The 20066-nt window shown below is 39.1% G+C and overlaps 1 long non-coding RNA gene across 1 annotated transcript; it reads right to left on the bottom strand.

Annotated features, from left to right (window-relative positions):
* Positions 1-5964: 5964 nt before the first annotated feature.
* LOC121704648 lies at positions 5965-6488 on the bottom strand. The gene is made up of 3 exons (XR_006030606.1): positions 6423-6488; positions 6129-6217; positions 5965-6022 (listed from the first exon to the last, which is right to left on the bottom strand). It is a non-coding gene; the product is annotated as an uncharacterized LOC121704648 (long non-coding RNA).
* Positions 6489-20066: the final 13578 nt, after the last annotated feature.

Below are 20066 nucleotides of genomic sequence, written 5' to 3'. Positions count from 1 at the left end.
TCTGGTGGATGATAAATGGAGCGATGCGATGGGCCAGCTTATCAAACTTCCCAGCAGACAGGCGAACGTACTCGTGGTGCTTTTTCCTTCATCAGCTCTTCCTTCGTTCAGTGCTCGCACATCCCAAGTTCTTCTTTTCTTCAGGCGTTTCAGGCTTCTTTGGTGGTTGTGTCCTACTTTCAGGCTCGACGTACCGCCCCCAGTTGGTGGGGCAGAGTATCACAGTTAATCCGTAGTGCGCAGGCGCTAACCTTAAAGGAGAATTCCGGTGTGATATTGACCTAAAGTGTATTGAAACATGATACCGAGTGTGAACGTATGTCTCATAGCCCATCTCGGCTTGTCCCCTGCACTCCAAAATCTGGCGCTAGTTAGCCGATGCTACCAACAGCTTTTTCAATAGTGGTGCTTCGGCATCGGGCTAGCCATGCAAATAAATCACTGTTTTACACCCATTTACGAGGCTCAATGTATCTCCACACTTCATTGGTAGACTTCCGAGGGCCCTGACATTTAAAACGAGACATTGAGAACTTTGAAAAAGCACTGGTAGTTTACTTACAAGACGATTTATACAGACAGTATCTTCATGAAGTTTAGCGTTTGCAGCCATCTTGAATTTAGTCACGATAAGTCGAGCAACGAGTAAGAATGAACAGGTACTGTATGATAAGGGATCAGATTCCAAAAAAGTGGAAATGCATGGATTCTAGTTGCTGCTACTGGAAGAAACCAGAATCCATGCATTTCCACTGAATTATTTTTGGAATCTGATCCCTTATCATACCTGTTCATTCTTACTCATCGCTCGACTTATCGTGACTAAATTCAAGATGGCTGCAAACGCTAAACTTCGTGAAGATACTGTCTTGGACACGCGCAAATGTGACGCAGGACCATGCCAGAGCCTTTACTGTAATTCCACTACTTTTAGTGGTAACGAGCATGTAACGAAGTATTTTTGTAAATCAAGTAACGCAATTACAATTACTGAAATTGAACGGATTGGATAAAGATTGTTTAATGGATGTTGATGGATAGTTTAATGAAGGAGGTGGATGAGTGAATGTTTGAAGAGGATGAATGGATAGAAAGTTGGATGAAATGTGCCTTATATCCTTGTAGAATGGAGAGACACAGAGAGAGTTGGCCTAGTTCAGCAGAAAGCAGTTGATACAGGTGCAATCAGTTGAACTGATTCTTTGATGGGGCCTAGATGAGCAGCTGGAAGTTGATACAGGTGCAAATCAAGTTAATTAGTCCATTGTGATGTCATCAGCCTAATGTTAAGTCTATGGGGATTTTATAAAAGTTAATAATTAATAGTTTAAAAAGTATAAAAGTTACAAAGATGACAAATACAAAGCCCCCATGTCCTAAGTAAGACCCACGCAACATAGTTTGAATGAAGTTTCTACGTTAAACGGTTGAAGCTGCATTACAGTTTTTCTCAGTCGCTTTGGTGCTTTTTGCAGATCAGAATGAAAATTCTCATAACTATTAGTTCAACCTCCACAACATTTAGTCATTTGTGCACATCATAGTAGCAAATTCTCCTTCCTCTGAACAAATTGCAAATACTTTTGGACATGTATCAGTTGCTTTCATACAATTCTCTGCTGTTTTTTAACATTATCATTTGCTTATGTCATGTCAGTCAAAATGAACTATACTTATATGAATAGTCGTTCCCTATAAAACTAATAGTCTTCATTTCATTGCTTGAGTCATTACATACAAAATTGTTGAACTAGTTATCAAATTCTGTCACAATGCTGTAGAATTGCAAAGAGCATACAGTAAAAATGTACGTATTCAGTGTCTTGTACTCACTTACTCCCCTAACTACAGCAATGTGTAACTTTGTAGTTTTCAAATGGCTGTACAAGTACTGTATAGTGCTGTCTTGAGCATGTTCAGGTAGTGTAACTGAGTTCTGACCTTTTTTTGCATTGGAAAACACTGAGAGAAATGTCATAATGAAAATATGACAAAGCCATTTGACTATCTTGTTCATAAACGATGGTGTCAAGACTTCTCATTTTGATGACACTGACAGTTTCATTGACATGAATACGTGCTTTTGAGGAATGGACTATCCATTTTGAGCAAGTGACGTGCTTTTGCAGGTCATCCACTAGGTTTTGCCGTTTGCACTAATTGTTTAGAGAAATACACTAACTGCTGTGCAAATATTAATAGTGATGTGAGAATAGCACCAAAGCGACTGAGAAAAACTGTAACTGCGTTAGAAGAAGAAAAATAACTAGAAAACGCAATTCCAGGGAATTACCAGTGCATGAAAATGCAAAACATATGGTGTGAAATATATTGTTAAAACAGATGATGTGCTAATTGGCAACCAACATGATGAGGTTTAATATAGTTCAAATGACTGAACTAGGTAGATGAGGTTTAATATAATTGGAATGACTGAACTAGGTAGATGAGGTTTAATATAGCCTGGCCACCTGGCCTAGGATTCTAATTGCTTAACGGCAGTCTTAATAGAGCCATATTGTATGCTTAAAGCCTGAGACAGAGTATATAGTTTAAAAAAATGTAGATAGTGTAATGGATGTTGATAGACAGAAAGTTGAATGGACGTTGATAGGCAGATTGTTTAATGGATGTTGATGGATAGTTTAATGGGTGGATGAGTGAATGGTTTGAAGAGGATGAATGGATAGAAAGTTGGATGAAATGTGCCTTATATCCTTGTAGAATGGAGAGACACAGAGAGAGTTGGCCTAGTTCAACAGAAAGCAGTTGATACAGGTGCAATCAGTTGAACTGATTCTTTGATGGGGCCTAGATGAGCAGCTGGAAGTTGATACAGGTGCAAATCAAGTTTATTAGTCCATTGTGATGTCATCAGCCTAATGTTAAGTCTATGGGGATTTTATAAAAGTTAATAATTAATAGTTTAAAAAGTATAAAAGTTACAAAGATGAAAAATACAAAGCCCCCATGTCCTAAGTAAGACCTACGCAACATAGTTTGAATGAAGTTTCTACGTTAAACGGTTTAAGCTGCATTAACTGCGTTAGAAGAAGAAGAAGAAGAAGAAGAAGAGAAGAAGAAGCCTAAGAAGAACAGTACAGTGCATTTTCATGCACTGTAATAAGAAGAAGAAGCCTAGGAAGAACAGTACAGTGCATTTTCATGCACTGTAATAAGAAGAAGAAGCCTAGGAAGAACAGTACAGTGCATTTTCATGCACTGTAATTAGCAGAGCTTCATTTTTAATTTTAAGATGAGAGGCAGGGATGCAGTCTCACCATCCCTGTATTTCAGGTTTCCCTGCAAAAAAAGCCCCACTGCTCCTCCCAGCTGCATGCCATTTGTCATCATGATGCACAACTCCTACTCCTGCCACAAGAGATCACTCTTGCACAACTCCTACTCCTGCCACAAGAGGTCACTCTTGACCTTTGCAGCAGGTCTTCTGGTCTTCTCTGTGGCAACAGAAGGTTCCTCCATCACTCTAATACAGAGCACATCATATGAAATACACAAGTTTAAATCTTAATCAACAATCATACTGAATAATATTGTACTATTCTTACCTGGTGCGGGAGCTACTGATCCCTATAGATGGAAGAGATGGAAACAATATGGTTTTATCATGAACATGCAGCTGCACAGACCCCTCAATAATGCAGTATGTCAATTTAAACAAACAATGTGACATGTGTACTTACTTTAACTCTCCAGTAGGGCTGGGATAAACGATTATTTTTAAAACGATTAATCTAGCGATTATTTTTTCGATGCATCGATTAATCTAACGATTAATTTTTTCAGTCCGATTCGATTTCGATTCGATTATCGATTATCTCCCAATTAATTCACTAATAGCAACTTATACATGTTTATTTACATATCTGAATGAAAAAACATGAATTCTTTAACATTGCAATATATGTTTATTGCTCTTAAGATTTCAAAATAAAAGACTATACAAGTGCAAAGATATTAATAAAAAACAAGCTTATTTTTCCCCATAGACTTTGTATGGGGACTATGACATCATAATGGACTAATTAACTTGATTTGCACCTGTATCAACTTCCAGCTGCTCACTATTAGGACTCATCAAAGGGCCAGTTAAACTGATTGCACCTGTATCAACTGCTTTCTGCTCAATTAGGCCAACTCTCTCTGTGTATCTCCATTCTACAAGGATATAAGGCATATTCCATCCAACTTTCTATCCATTCATCCTCTTCAAACCATTCACTCATCTACCCATTAAACTATCCCATCAACATCCATTAAACAATCTGCCTATCAACATCCATTCAACTTTCTGTCTATCAACATCCATTACACTATCTACATTTAACTTTTAAGCTATATACTCTCAGGCTTTAAACATACAATCTGGCTCTACAGATCCTGTTCAACTATTTCCTCTGCCCACAACTGTTTCAGAATAAATGTCCTCACTACAATAATTCACTAATAAATAATTTAACTATTTAAACTACTCAACTATTTAACTGTTCAGCCATTTCAACTGTCAGTTGTTATCAACTATGACTTCTGCCAACTGTTATCAAATAAAAGTTTGTTTTGCATTTTATGTTAATATACAGTAGGTTTATATTTTCATGCACTGGTAATTTCCTCGAAATTACATTTTCTAGTTTAAATAGTAGGCCTACAACATAGAACATCAATGTGTGGTGGCCGGTTTTGATTTAGTGGTGCCCAGCCACAGATTAGTCAACGTATGGAAAATACTGAAGGTGTAAAATTAAAAATATTTAGCAGCACATGTTATGCTTGACGAATCGACACTCATATTTTGCGTCTACGTATTTTTTGTGTCGACGTCATCGATGGCGTCGACGCGTTGTCCCAGCCCTACTCTCCAGTGGATCGTAAAACTCCTTTTTCTCCTCTGCTTAGTCCCACCTTTTGTGGACTTCACATCTGCAGAGTCCTGAAAGATGAACAACGGGGACACAATTCTTTATTACTATACAGTTATCGAAACACATGACACAAGTTCATTTCAGTTCATAATTCAAGACAAAAAGACCTTCCTATTTATTGTGCCAGGCAAAAGTGTTTTCTATGCCGTATGTCTACCCAACTACTGTAAATAGAATGAGCACTACTGAACACACATGTCCAGAGCCTTTTGTAAGGAGAAATGTATCAAGCAATAATCTACAATTGTCAAGACTGACTCACTGGCACACATACTGTAGCTAACTAAGAAACAGCCAGACCTACACCACCATGTTTACTTTTATTTCTCAAAGGTGAATGACCTAAGAATTTACCTCATTGGAGCTTGTATCACTGCTTATACTGCTGCAGCTGCTGGTTCTGCTGCTAATGGTGCTGATGCTGCAGGTGCTGTCACTGATGCTAGAGGCGTCCACTGACTCCAGTGACTCCTCTGTCCACCAGAGCAGTATGTCCATGACTGTCTGAGCAATTGGGAGAAAAATCTGCTCAGGTCAGCAAGATTGTCAACATCAGGCATGGGGCTCCAGGCATGGGGCTCTCCACATTGTTGACGATAAGCCTGCGCCTGACATTGGTTCCTGCTTCTCCTGCATCTTGAGCATCTTTGAGGACGTCCCCACTGCCAGCTGCAGCCTGCACCAGCACTACAGGGAGGCAGAGAGCAGCAGACTCTCTCTGGGTGGCTTTATTCTCCATCTCCCTGCACACCATCAGGGCAGGTGTCAGGATGTCCAGCGCGAGGAAAGATACATATCTAATGATCTTCTCCATGACCCAGTTCAAGTCCTCTTCAGTGAACTAGAGCCAGATCATAAAAATCATAGATTATTTGACACACACATACTGGACATTTGGGCATGTGCACATGCAGAATGTAGAATTGAGATATGTGTACAAGATTTTGGTAGGTCTAAAGCATTTGAAGATGTTCTTCCCTCAAATTTGCAAACATTACAAGAAGCAATAAAAAAAGTCATAGTTCAACATAGGCCGACATAGTTCAACAATGAAAGCTCTTCTGATCATCTGCAATTCCCTGAAATAAAAAGAATAAGCTTAACACACATAACACTTTTGGTCACTGATAGTGACAGATAAATGAGTGATTTCAAGGACTGGCTATCATTGTACAGATGACTTACTCAGCAGAAAACCACCAGGTGAAACATAGGACACAGATAGTACAGATGTCCACATCTAGAGTCCCGTTAAAATGTCGATGCACAACCTCCTAGGAAAAAAAAGAAGCAGTCATCTTTCTCATTGTGTGAAATTACTATTACTTTACAAAGGCTGTAGATTCATGCCTATTACATTTGGTCAGAGCAGTTGAACCTATCCAATATTTTTATCCTAGGAATCTAGACGTTTAGGATCAGTAGGAATAGAGACAATTTCACATTTTTCAAGTTTCCATTCTCATAATGGTGACATACCCCAAGGTCTGGAGGTCCCCCGTTAAAACTTCCTGAAGCATTCGCCATCACTTATTAACAAAGAGCTACACTAAAATGCATGCACTTGAGTAACACTGCAGAAGACGTTTTGTTGTGAACACTTTGTGTATTGAGAGAACACCTCACCACGTTAGGCCTAATCTACGTCACAAAACTGGAAAGGTGATGTCAAGTCAAGTCAAGTCAAGTTTATTTATATAGCACATTTCATACACAGAGGTCATTCAATGTGCTTTACATAAACAAAACCAAACGATAATAACAAATAAAAGCATAGAAGGGCAATATAGTCAAAGAATAGTTAAAAGGTAAAGATCATAATAAAAAGAAAACATAAAACACAAGGTAAAATCATTTAAAAATAAAGAATAATTAGTAAGCAAAAACAAAGGCAAAAGTAGTAAAAAAAAGTAATAAAAGACAAAGTAGAATAATTATTGAGGCAGATTCAGAATTTGTAACTCGGCACAGTTAGCAGAAAGCGTCTGAGAACAGTTTGGTCTTAAGTCTAGATTTAAAACTGGCTACAGTTGGGGCCTTTTTAATGTCATCCGAAAGTTGGTTCCACAGCTGAGCCGCATAGCAGCTAAAAGCTGCTTCACCATGTTTAGTTCTAACTGTAGGTTTTACTAGCAGGTTTTTCACCTGGGACCTGAGAGGACGAGAAGGTGTGTACTGCTGAAGCATGTCTGACAAGTATTTAGGTCCTGCTCCATTTACTGATTTATAAACAAGCAATAGTGCTTTAAAGTCAATTCTGTGACTTACTGGAAGCCAGTGCAAGGAGAATTGGAGTAATGTGGTCAGTTCTTTTAGTTTTTGTTAGAGTCCTAGCTGCTGCATTTTGTATCACCTGAAGCTGTTTAATAGTCTTTTTAGGAAGGCCTGTGAACAGTCCTTTGCAGTAATCAACCCTGCTGGAGATAAATGCATGAATGAGTTTTTCTAAGTCATGTTTTGACATCAGCCCTCTGAGTTTGACAATATTTTTGAGGTGGTAAAAAGCTGATTTAGTTATCGCTTTCATGTGGCTGTTGAAATTTAGATCACTGTCAATTAATACACCAAGGTTTTTAACAGTATCCTTTGCCTTCAACCCTTTTGTGTCAAGGAGAGTGGCAACCCTAAGTCTTTCCTCATTTTTACCAAATATAATTACTTCAGTTTTTTCTTTGTTCAGCTGAAGAAAATTTTGAGACATCCAGGTGTTGATTTGTTCTATACACTGACACATAGATTCAAGAGGACCATAGTTGTTTGGTGATAGAGCTAAGTAAATTTGTGTGTCATCTGCATAGCTATGATATGAAATCAAATTATTTTGAATGATTTGTCCAAGTGGGAGCATATAGAGGTTGAATAATAGTGGCCCCAAGATCGACTCCTGGGGAACACCACAGGTCAAGGACGTTGGTGTTGAGGTACAGTTTCCGATGGCAACAAAGAAGCTCCTTTCTTGTAGATATGATTTTAGCCAGCTGATAACTATGCCTGTAAATCCAACCCAGTGTTCTAGTCTGTGTAGTAAAATATTGTGATCAACAGTGTCAAATGCTGCACTAAGGTCCAGTAGCACTAGGACTGATGTTTTACCTGAATCTGTGTTGAGGCGTATGTCATTGGAAACTTTAATGAGAGCTGTTTCAGTGCTGTGATTTGCCCGAAAACCAGACTGAAAGTAATCAAAATACCCATTTGATGTTAGGAAGGTGGTTAATTGATTAAAGACTACTTTTTCAATAATTTTGCCAATAAAAGGTAGATTGGATATGGGCCTGTAATTGTTTAGCATGGAGGCATCCAGGTTATTCTTCTTGAGAAGTGGCTTTACAACAGCTGTTTTCAGTGACTTAGGAAAAGTGCCAGACAGCAATGATACATTTACAATTTGAAGGACATCCGCCGCTATGAGGTGAAAAACAGTTTTGAAGAAATTGGTAGGCAGAGTGTCTAAGACACATGTGGAAGGGCTGAGATTCTGTACCGTTTTTTCAAGTGTTTCGTAGTCTATCAAGCTGAACTCTGACATCAAGTTTAGTTTCCCTCTGTTTGTTGCTGGAAGTTCAGGTTGTTGAATTTGTAATTGAGCAGATATGTTGAGTCTGATTTTGTCAATTTTACCTTTAAAAAAAGATGAAAACTCATTGCATTTATTAGTTGAGAGAAGTTCAGGCGCTAATTGTGAGGGGGGATTTGTTAACTTATCAACAGTTGAAAATAGAATACGAGTGTTATTTGAACTTCTATTGATAATGTTAGAAAAGAAAGACTGTCTTGCTTTGCATATTTCAGAGTTATATGTGCGGAGCATCTCTTTATGGATTTCATAGTGGATCTGAAGTTTGTATTTACGCCATTTTCTTTCAGTCTTCCTACACTCTCTTTTTAGAAGTTTAACTGCTGGATTTTGCCTCCATGGTGCTTTCTGTTTGTCCTTAACTTTCTTGAATTGTAATGGAGCAATGTCATCCATAATGTTTGCCATTTTTGCATTAAAGTGATCAAATAAGTCTTCAGAGTCTGACAGTTGACTTGACTTTAGTGAAAGTGCTTGCTCAAAGAGAGCACTTGTCTGATCATTTATGATTCTCCTTTTTACCATCATAGCTGTGTTTTGAGTGTGTGGGGACATAGACACATCAAAGAACACGCAAAAATGATCAGATAAGGCCAGGTCTTTAACAGCTGTAGAGACATCGAGACCCTTTGTGATAACAAGGTCGAGGGTATGGCCGAGAGAGTGTGTTGGCCCCTGTACATGCTGTGTTAGGGAGAAAGTATCGATTAGTGCAATGAATTCCTTGGCATAATTGTTTTCAGGATTATCCACATGCAAGTTTAGATCCCCTGATATAATAAGACAGTCATACTCTATGCAAACAACTGATAGCAGTTCACCTAGCTCTTCAAGAAAAACTTTAGCTGAATGTTTTGGAGGCCTGTAAATTGTCAGTAATAAAATCTGAGGAGAAGACTTAATGCATGCACACAGATATTCAAATGAAGTAAAGTCACCGAATGATGACTGATTGCACTGAAAAGACGTCTTGAAAATTGTGGCTATCCCCCCACCTCTTTTATTTGCTCTGGTAGCACTCAAAAAACTGAAGTTTGGGGGAGCTGATTCGATGAGAGTAGCAGCACTGTTTGCTTGATCTAACCATGTCTCAGTTAAAAGTAAAAAATCAAGGTTGTGTGTGCAAATTAGATCATGAATTAAGAATGATTTGTTTGAAAGAGATCTGATATTTAGGAGTGCTAGTTTTGTTAGTTTAAGTGTTGGGGAAATATGATCCATGGGGGAAATCTGAGGTTGATGTGGTACGGGTAGGAGATTGGACTGGTTTACCCTATAAGCTCGATGCATTTGTGTTCTATTTCTTGTCAATACAGGAATAGAGAATGTCATGGGCTTACTGGGTCCCGGCATGTTCTCAAAACTACTGTCAGTACCATTTATATTGCAGGGACCCTGAGAATATCATGCAATACAGTCATCATATAATTGTCCCCTGCTGCTGCCATCTGTATTTTCCACTGCACATTCCATGCTATATGCCGGCTGAGAAAATGAACTAAGAGGTTGCTGCTGCTTAAGAGATCCTTCTAAACGGGGAGGGGGAGGGCGAGGGGGTGGAGGTGCCCTTCGCTTCTTTGGTGCTAATGATCTTGGGCTAGTAAAACTCTGCATGGCTACTGGTAGCAGTCTCTCCATTCTTGCAGGGAACATCATGTGCTTGGGTGGGGATGGTGATAGGTATTCAGGGGATCCTGTGGAGTTTGAGTGGGTGGTGGGATGAAGGGGTGGGGATGGGGATGGGAGATTAGGGGGGTTTGTGTGGCCTGGGGAGTTTGATTGGGTGGGGACGTGATTGGGTGTGGGTGGTGATGGGAAATCAAGGAGGTTGGGGTTGAAAATTGATCCAGAGTCTCCATCTGCCTGCTGAGGTTCTGGGAAGTTTGTTGCAGACGCTCCGCTTTCAGCATGTATTCCAGTAGTGTATTCCATGTTGTTGTGTCTTTGTGGTGACAAGGAGACGACGGAGGTGGGGAGGGGTATTGGTACTGGTGTTACAACATGACCCTTCCTTTCTGATATCCTCTCAGCAGCTTTGATAGGTGCTATCTCCTCATGCTCATCACATCCATTTGTTTGCTGAGATTCCAGGGAGTTTGACGCCAGTGATTGACTTTGAGTCATTTTAGCAGCACCCATCTTATCTTGTCCAGTGGACATGGCTTGGCATTGTTGAGCTGGTTGTTTATGTTTCTCCAAGGTCTGCATTTCAGTGGAGGCTAGCGGGTGGTTATCAGAGGGCCCCACAGCAGGGGAGGTTGGGCATATCTCTGTTTCAGCCTGTGCAGAGTGTTTTGGTTTAGCTGAGTTGTTGATGTCATCCGCTTGTTCCGTCTGTATGGCCACTGAGCGCTTATCAGAGGCTCGGCTCAAGGTTGGCAGAAAAAATGTTGGGTGCAGGAGAGAGAGGTGATAGTATTCGGTTAAGATCTTGGCCCCAGTCCAACTCAGCTCTGTGCTATTTGGTCTGAAGTATTCCCTGCGATTCCAAAAAAGGTTAAAATTGTCAATAAAATTCATCCCAACTGAAAAGCATGTTTTTGCGAGCCAGGTGTTTAAACTGAATAGTCTGGAAAATACAAAGCTTCCCTCTGCTGGGAGTGGGCCACTGATGAAAATTTGTATTCCAAGCTCATATAGGGCCGAGAAAAGTTCCTTGAAATCTTCTTTGACATACAGCTGTTCTCTGTAGATGTCATTTGCTCCAACATGCACAATGATGCGCTTGATAGTTGCATATTTTGACACCAGTTCTGCAAGCTTGTTTTTTGTGTCAGACACTGAAGCATTTGGGAAACAACATACAATCATCCTTTCCCCATTTATATGTCTCACAGCAAAGTCGCCTAGAACGAGGGTTGTGGGATGAATAGGGGTCGAGTGCTGCTTCTTGTCTGTGACCATCTTTCTTTTGTTGTGGTTTGATCGCTGCCTGCTTTGGGTCTGTTCCCTGGGAAATTCCTCTCTCACGTCCCGGAGGCATTCAAATCTGTTCCATAGTGTTAGGGGCTGTGGGCTTCCCTTAGGACCACAAGCCCTGTAGTAGTTTGCTGATCTGTCTGTATTTCTGATACGAGGCCTGAAGTTAACATCTGAATTTACTGGTGTTGAGGTAATTACAGTTCTTGTATTACAAGATGTCATAGATGTCATAAAGACCACCTCACAGTCACGTAAGTGTAAGGGATAAAGGACGACAGCATTCGATTAACAGAAATGAATGCACGGTCGAGGTTGTAAACCGGTTCTGACGTGCTGGGAACCCCCGTTGTTCAGAGCCTATCAGTGCATTGCTTGGGCTTGCATTGCCTACAATTAGGCAACACATGAAAAACATTAAGAAATATTCTTACAATAAACGTTTTATCGTAGCGTGATGCCATTTTTTTATGATTATTTTTTATTTATTTTCTTTCTGTCCTGACACCAATGCAATGCCATGTGCAATACGGAAATGTGAAGTGTGATTGTACATCTATTTTTGTTCAAAACAAAAAAGAGAGAGCTACGTAGTTCAAAACGACTCCAATTAGTGCAAAGAAACCAAAGTCAGTGAAGGCGGATGACAGTAGGCTATAGGCTACTCATAACCTGCTACTTCTGATGACAATCAGCTACAGGCTTTGTGCGCATCAGTGTGCCTCGAAACTCAACGCTCAAGTTCAAGTGAAGTTAGCGTTATTTTTTTTTAATATACAGTATGTGTGGGGCGGAAGCTGCACTGAATACAACAGGAAAGCCCTGCAGCGCATAGTGAACACAGCTGGAAGGATCATTGGTGCTTCACTCCCCTCCCTGAAGGACATTTACACCACCCACCTCACCCGCAAGGCGACCAAAATTGTGAGTGATTCAAGTCACCCCGCTCACAATCTGTTTGATCTACTGCCCTCTGGGAAGAGGTACAGAAGCCTGCGCTCCCGCACTACCAGACTCACCAACAGCTTCATACACCAAGCTGTAAGGATGCTGAACTCTCTCCCTCCTCTCCCCCCTCCACCCTCAGCTACATAACATCCTGGACATTGGACCCACAATGGCCGCCTGCACTACTCCACTTGCACACTTGTACACTTTACAACTTGGTGTTGTTGTCCTGAAAACACAACACTTCTGCTGCTCTTACATAACTTGCACCACTATGCCACTTTCTTTATTACTTAGGTCAAACAGAACTACCCAAGCCTTTTATTGGCCTGACTTTGCACTAGTATTTTATTGACTGTCCATGCACAATTTCAACCAAATTTTGCTGCTCTTATTTTTTCATTATTATATGTGCCCTCTTATTTACTTATTTACTTACTTTTTTGTTTACTTGAATGTTATGTTTGTCTGTGGACTTAAATTGGTAAAATATGTCTTGTCTTCACCGTGGGATAGTGAGAAACGTAATTTCGATCTCTTTGTATGTCTGGAACATGTGAAGAAATTGACAATAAAGCTGACTTTGACTTTGACTTTGACTTTGTAGGCTAGTGCATTTCCAGGTACAAGAGCATGACACGCTTTACATAGCCTTCATTACAAGATAAACATAATATCAATAATCCAAGTTCACAAGATAAATTAGATGAGTTAAATTTAAGATTAATATCCATGGGCAATGATATTATAGGCCTTAATCATTGCATATACAGGTGTAAGCATCTGTAAAATCTGTTGATAGTGTTCATTACTGCACTGTTTAATTTTTGTCACTACAATGACCACAATGCTTTGGGTTTGTCATGGTTATGTTGTGATGGAATACTGTACCTGTCAACCAATCAAATGTCTTTGTTTGTTTGCTTTTATTTGAATTTTATACTCAGCCAATGATTATTTGTTATTTGTTTATGCCCGCAAAATCGCGGGTAATGTGAAGGTTCCATCTCCTCAGAGAAGAGAAGGCTCATCAGTCCGAGTTTGCACTGGAGAGAAAGAGGATATACTTTGCTGTCTGTAGTTTGTGGAGACCATTGGACAAGTTCATAGGCCCACTTACTCCGTAACATCGGCGCATCGTACTTGTTTACTTCTCAGATTTTCTCTTCTACTGTAAGTTACCGGTCAAGTGCTGGTCAGACTTTCCGCTGGCTATTTGTCGGTGCTATTTTGTAGCTGAAGCCTGACCTGGGTAGCTCCTGTTGCATTCTCCTTCGGAGACGGACTCGATTGTGCTTCTGTGCTGGGCCCACCGGGGCCAGACCTCCCATAGTCTGGACCAAACATTGAAAAAAGGCCTCAGAAAAGAGGCAGTAGGCATTTTTGAGGAAAAGTTCTTATACAGCATTTTTAGATAGTTCAACGGGTCCTTAATACAAATCCACCATATAACATTTGTTTTAGGTCCCAAGTTTCTCAGAATTTCCCTTCAAAAATGGATGCCTTGCTCTCAGGCGAGAAAATACTGGTAAAAATGTAAACCTTTATGGATCACCACAAAACTTTCCCAGTTTGTCACGTACATTAAGACAAGTATTTTTTTGTATTACAAGTTTTCTGAAATGTATGTTTAAATATGCAAATGAGGCTTAATCTACTGAAATCTCCCTATAGAAATTAAGTCCTCTCCCACCATCAGTAGTTTTAAATCAAATTTAAAGACCCATCTATTTTCTTTGGCCTATAATGTCCATTAATTTCTCCCCTTGTTTGGTTGTTGTTTTTTGGTTTTATTTTATTTTTTATTTATTTAATCTTATTTCTATTTCTTTTCTGCATTATATTAACTGGCATCTAACTTTACTGTACATCTTTCTCTAGGCCTATAGTAGTAGTAGTTTCAGTAACCATATGTTTATTTTTTATCTACAATAATAATCTGTTTATTATTATTATTATTATTATTATTATTATTTTGTATTTTCATTTATTTATTTTTATTTTTTGTCATTTATGTCTTTATTTTTTGTTTTTATTACTGTTTATTTTATTTCTGAGCACCTTGGGTCAATAACATTGCGTTTAAGTGTGCTATATAAATAAATATGACTTGACTTGACTTGACTTGAAATATGCGCTAATGCAAATTTCCAAACTTGACACGTACACATTGGATGAAGCATCAATTGCATTTTTGAGGAACATTTGTTATACAGCATTATTAGACAGTTCAACGGGTCCTAAATACAAATCCACTGTATAACATTTTTTTTAGGTCCCCAGTTTCTCAGAATTTTCATTTAAAAATGGATGCCTTGCCCTCAGGCGAGAAAATACTGGTAGATGGGGGGGGGGGGGGGGGATTTCACTTCCATGTATCACCACAAAACTTTCCCAGTTGGTGTCTTACATGTCTTACACAAGTATTTTTTGTATTACAAGTTATTTGAAATGTAATGTTTAAATATGCAAATGAGGCTTAATCTACTGAAATCTGCGCTAATATGCACACATTTCCAAACTTAGGCTAGGGGTACTACTATGATCGCATCAAAATGGCTATAGTTTTAAAATACTAAGGCGGCTTGACACAACTTGACTTGCTTGACTTGACTTGAAGTGCTTGTACTATTATCAGGCTTCCTACATATGAACTCAAGCATTGATAACATTGTTCATTGCAAAGAGTTTACTTTAAAGACGTTTTTGTCAACCAAGTGGACCCTGATCATAGTCAGGAGTGGCTAGGGTGTATTGGAAAGAAAGGCGGAGGCATTGTTGGAATCACAAAGACATCCTCAGCACTCAGTAGGTGGGCTCTGTCTTTCAACCTCCGATCCAGTCTTGCCCATGACACTTAAGTTGCTTTTGGCCAGGGACCAGATTATAACTACATCCATAGTGAAACAACAAAAGGCAGAATGAAACGGGACAATGCAGATGAAGATGCTTTGCTTGCAGTCCTGCAGAGGTTTGGCCTTTTCTCTGCCAACCTGTCCCAGACCCTGCAAAACATTGCAAACAAAGAATTGGCCACGCAGGATATTGAAAGTGAGCTGTTGACAGCACCACAGAAAGGTCAAAGTCAATTAGATACATTTGTTGTTGTAGAGGCTTGTTGTAGAGGCTGTTGCCATCTGGGGTGGGGGGGGAGTGTCTCGTTCATGGACAAACTTAAAAAGAACAAGTAGGCCTATTTAACGTTTGCGTCTTTGTTTGAAGTTAAGAAGTCAGGGGCCTCATTATTCAGGGGGCTCATTATTATTATTATATATTAAAGATCGTAATTCTTGATTTCGCTTGCAAACTGACAGTTTTATGCGTTTACTAAACAAAGATTATGGAAATTAAACACCACTTTTCCATCAAAAAGCTTGTTGTAAAAGGCATAACTTGTTAGATTTAAGAACTAGGTTCGCTAGCTCTGTGTGTTATGAGCAAAGAATCTTTGGTTATGAGTCCCATAGAACAACACTGCCATCTACTGGATTAGAAAGTGTCAGCAGGCTACTTGTGGATCTGGGTGGCTTCTCTGTCGCAAAGTTTGTCTCAAAAATACGTGATCCACAAATGCTAATCCACAAATGCGAAAACGAAAACTGTGTGTGCTGGTGATCCACAAATGCAAAATTAGATTTCACAAAGGCAATTTTCAGTTTTACAAATGCTATTTCATTTACAAATACACATCTACAATTGTGAAAACCAATTTACAAGTTACAAATATGATTTTTTTATTTGTGGATGTCAAAACACAAATGCAAGTCAAGAAATATTTGTGGATGTCGCCATCTACTGGATTGCGATTTCTGTGTGCCGGTGAATTAAAGTAGGCCTATGGATTTGTGTAACTTTCATGTGAAGAACGTCTTCATGCGAAGAATGCGTGTGCTGGTGATCCACAAATCCAGAATCACATTTCACAAATGAAATTTTCGGTTTTACAAATGGCATTTTATTTACAAATGCACATCTATATTTGTAAAAATCAATATACGAGTTACAAGTATGATTTATTTATTTGTAGATATCAAAACACACATGCAAATCAAGAAATATTTGTGGATCCCCCTCTGCGCATATACAAATATTACTGAGACAAATTTAGCTCCATACTTAGAAGCCATCTGTCTCCTAGCCACAGTGTTTTTATTGCAAACATAATCAACCTAAGCATGCTCAGATGACGTGATAAACGAGGCGCTGTTGCTCACCTGACCATCATTGTAAAGCCCGATTTGATTGGTCCGCCAGATTTGGGGCGAGCATAGTTGCTCCACAACGGAGCAATGCCAGACCGAACTTCCCGACCTCAAATGTTGTGGGCGGGACTAAGTTCGGCTGGCACTCAGGCTAATTCATGGATGCTTTTATACAGAATCCTTTATAATTTCATTGAAATGTGTGTGTGTGGCTACAGCGGAGTACATAGGCTACTATTTTTTTTATTTTTTAGTCAGTCACATGGACTCTACATTAATACAAACAAGAAGTCTAGTATTGTCATTATGCAGATGTTTCCTATGGGGGGGTCAGTGGATCTTCTGGCCAATCGATTTCCGTTTCGGGAATGAAAATTAACAAAACAAAAAACGAGGGATTATTTGATTTCCGTTTTAAAATACAAAATCGAAAAACGAGAATTAAGTCGTTCTCCGTTTTCCTAATCGGTTTCAAAACATCAAAATACAAATATCGAAATTAGTCGTCATTATTCAATGAAGCCTGGTCTTAGGCTAATCTGAGTAGCCTAGGCTACCCAGAAGCTCGCATCATAGTCTTAGGCTAACTTGGTAAAAATAGGCTACCTGTTAGATATGGCGGCCTTGGAAAGTGTTGCGAGGGATATAGAAGAGATGGTTAAAAAGGACATGTCTTATGCAGAAATCCCAAACAACAAATAACTTTGGTTCACAAAGAGGAACTCTGAGGAGCATCCTACGATTTTGCACCCAGCATAATTAGGCATCCACTAACTCGGGACCACCTGGAAACTGAGGTGGCGCAGTTTGCGAGGTAGCCTAGGCCCTAGGGGATGCCTACTGCGGTCACGTAGCCTATACTGTATGCAATCATTTTACTCATTTTACTTTGATGTATTTATTAGGTTGGTCCAACATACAGTACCTCAGAATTATTGGCACCTCTGCTAAAGTTGATGCCAGTAGAAAAATGAGGAAATATCCAACTTATAGATAAGGACTCCTGGTTTGATGCTCAGATTTGATGCTCAGATGCTTGATTTGATGGTAATTTTGATACCATAGATTTAATAGAGACCCAGTCAGACCAATAGTATGAAAAATCAGGAACAGAGTTTATTTACAATGATGCACATCAAGGGAGAGACAGCATGACTTCACCTAAAAATCCATCAGCTGCTCTAACTAGACAAGGAAATAGTTAGGGTTTAAGTATCCTTCCAGGCTGACGGGAGATGGTGTTGGTCATCCCATCTCACGTGGACTACACTGAATCAGACCCTGATTAGTGGCAGACTGGCAATCCGGAGCAGATAGACGCAGCCATACAGAACAGTGAAACACTGCAAAGTCATAATATTCCTGCTTATCTCTAAACACAGTCACACACAGATATACACAGGGACAGTACAGATATCATACAGTCATTACATAGAATCATACTTTTAGTATCAAAGTGACTCACTAATGAGAAATGTAGAACATTAAACCACATATTGGAATATTGGACATAATGCAGAACATTAAACCATATATTGGAATATTGGACATAATGTTCTATTCCACTTTCTCTCAGATTAGATTATATTAGATTAGATTAAACTTTATTGTCACTGTGCAGAGTACAACAGAGACAATGAAATGCAGTTTGTGTCTAACCAGAAGAAAAGATATAGTGCAGTGTAGACAGTAGTATACAGTTATTTTCAGAAGGTGGTTTAGAGTAGTATAAATTAAATATAAGTATGTGCAGTGTATTAGCAGTAACCTTATAAGAGCAGAATAAATATGGCTGTAATATGAACAATGTATGAACATCATGTACAGATATGTGCAATGTAGTGGCAGTATACATTATAGTAGTAAGAACAATATAGATATATGCAGTGTATTAACAGAATATATTACAGAAAAACTGAATAAATATGGATATTTAGTATGAACCATATAAACAGATATGTACAGTATGTACAGCTATGTGCAGTGTGGTAACAGTACCATCGTAGTGCAGAAACAGTAACATTATAATAGTAGGCCTATTAAGAATAAGTGCCGGATGAAGAGCAGTAGAATAGTAATAGTAGAGCAGTAGCAGTAAACAAATAGACACTATGGATGATTGATGCTCATTGAGCTCAATGCAAATCAAACCAGCTATAATAGGCTAACTGAAATAAAACCATGCCAATCTGTATGGTGAAGGGTATGTGATGATGTGGAGCTATTTTAATTCCAAAGGCCAGGGGAACTTTATCAGGATGCATAGTATACTGGATCCATGAAATAACTGGCCTTTAAAAATAAAAATCTACCTGTCTCTATGGGAATGTAACATAGGGGTGCCAATACTTATGACCCTATTTTAATGAAGAAAATTTAGTTATTTATGATACATTAATCATTCACAAAGAAAATTGGTGTCCTTATAGGTTAAATATTTCCTTTTTTTTTTTTTACTTAAGGCATTAAGATCAATTTCCAAAAGATTTACATTCCTCTTTTTAGTCAACTTTAGCAGAGGTGTCAATAATGCTGAGGTACTGTATGTTGGACCAACCTAATAAATACATCAAAGTAAAATGAGTGATTGCATACAGTAGGCATGGTAGGCTACATGACCGCAGGCCTGGCATCCCCTAAGGCCTAGGCTACCTCGCAAACTGCTTTTGCCACCTTACAGTAGTTCCCAGGTGGTCCCGAGTTAGTCGATGCCTAATTATGCTGGGTGCAAAATCATCGGATGCTCCTCTCAGACTAACCTCTTTGTGAACAAAAGTTATTTAAAGTGTTTTCTGCATAAGACATGTCCTTTTTAACCATCTCTTCTATATCCCTCGCAACACTTCCCAAGGCCGCCATATCTAACAGGTATTTTTTATCAAGTTAGCTTTAAGACTATGATGCGAGCTTCTAGGGCCTCCTCTAGCGAATAGGCTTCATTGAATAATGATCGTCGAAATTTAAGACTAATTTCGGTATTTGTATTTTGATGTTTTGAAACCGATTAGGAAAACGGAAAACGACTTGATTCTCGTTTTTCGGAAATCAAATAATCCTTCGTTTTATGTTTTGTTAATTTTCATTTCCGAAACGGAAATCGATTGGCCAGAAGATCCACTGACCCTATTATGAAATTCTACGACAAAATACTCAAATAAGACAGAATGAGATACCAAGTCGGAATTCTATAGGCCTATGTCGACATAGATAAGATAAGGTCCTACACATTCCACTAGGTACCATCAAATATCACGTTTCTGCTCTTTCCTTCATTCTCTTTTCTATTATCAACGAATAACCGAACGACTACGACTGGTGTGTTTAAGACTATTTCTTTCAGTATATGGTCAGAGAAAAATCATTACGTGGGCTTTTCTTCAAATGCTTCCGTGTGCGTGTGTGTGTGTGTGTGTGGGGGGGGGGGGGTTGGGCTGTGACTACCTGTCATTGCGCCTTATGATGGACTTGGAGGAGGGT

The sequence above is a fragment of the Alosa sapidissima genome, chromosome 3 (assembly GCF_018492685.1).
Source record: "Alosa sapidissima isolate fAloSap1 chromosome 3, fAloSap1.pri, whole genome shotgun sequence".
NCBI lineage: Eukaryota > Metazoa > Chordata > Actinopteri > Clupeiformes > Clupeidae > Alosa > Alosa sapidissima.
The sequence above is the reverse complement of the archived record's forward strand: the minus strand, read 5'-3'. Positions and strand labels throughout refer to the sequence as shown.